This window comes from Phascolarctos cinereus, unplaced genomic scaffold (genome assembly GCF_003287225.1).
Source record: "Phascolarctos cinereus isolate Bilbo 61053 unplaced genomic scaffold, phaCin_HiC Scaffold_726;HRSCAF=1367, whole genome shotgun sequence".
Taxonomy (NCBI): domain Eukaryota; kingdom Metazoa; phylum Chordata; class Mammalia; order Diprotodontia; family Phascolarctidae; genus Phascolarctos; species Phascolarctos cinereus.
In genome coordinates this window covers 418,235,584-418,236,755 of record NW_027556098.1, presented here as the reverse complement: position 1 = coordinate 418,236,755, position 1,172 = coordinate 418,235,584, and positions in this window count along the sequence as shown.

Here is a 1,172-nt window from a genome sequence, read left to right as displayed (position 1 = left end):
AAGCAGAGATCTGAAAAAAGGGAAAGCATCATGATAATGGATCCTGAATAATAAGCAAATTAAGTCCTGAATCCGTGAGGAGTTGGGGAACAGGCAGGGCTCAGGAGATAATAGCTGTTTAATTCATGTTCCAATAGAAATGGTCCCTGGCATAAGAAAAATGTATGCAATCTCTTCCCCAAATCTTGTCTGTCCCTGACACCTGAGAAAACACAAGAGAATGTGAATCGGGTCCATGTCAAGGACAAGGACGAGCCTGGAAGAACAGAAGCCAATTCATGGAGGTTTTAAAGGTGACTCTCAGTGCTCTTGTCATTGGGGATGACTGAGATCCCACCCCCTTTAGCCTTCAGTCCACATAGACAGAGCTTATGCATTGAGGGGCTCTGAGGACTGTCCTTGCCTGAAGTCTCAGCACCTGTGTTCCTGAGTCCAAGCAAAAAAAATAATGGCAGAGGTTGTTTGGGAACCTCCTTCTCTTTTCTGAAGCCCAAGGTAAAAAGAAGTCTAGAGCCCTCAGGTACTACTCTTTAGCTGGAGAAATATATGTATGCCTTATGTCCCTGCAGTCAATCTGAGTGAGGGTGTCAGGAGTTGCATCTGGCAGTCTGAGGGAGCTGCTCCCTGGAATGTCAGAAGCTGAAGCAGGAAGTCCATGAGAGGTGATAAGGTCAGAAAGTGAAGTGATACCGATAGTGCCTGCAGTCTGCCAGGCCTGTGGCTTCTGGCTCTCCATAATTTATGGCACCATGGTCACAGGGCAGCACAGGCCTCCCTCAGATGATGTAGAGAATAATTCCTCCACAAACTTGGTCCTTGGATGTGGAAGGGCCACAAGTTCTGTCTCCAAGCACTCTGGGGGGTACATGCAGGCACATGAGTCCAAAACTGCTGACCAAGACACGGCCATTCTTAAAGAAACCAGGGATGGACAAGGTTTATTTCCAAAATTAAAAGGAGCTGGCTAAGTAAAAGCAAGAGCCAAACAAATTCTTTTCCCTCAACCTAATGATTAATCTTCTTCTCTGCATCCTTACTGATAGAAATTAGAGGTGAAGTTCTGCATAGTTAATAATATGATAATAAATAATAGAATATTAATAATGTAATAAACAGTATGAGAAAAATCATTTTTGGCTCCCTGTCGCCTAGTAATTAAAGTGTAAATTCAT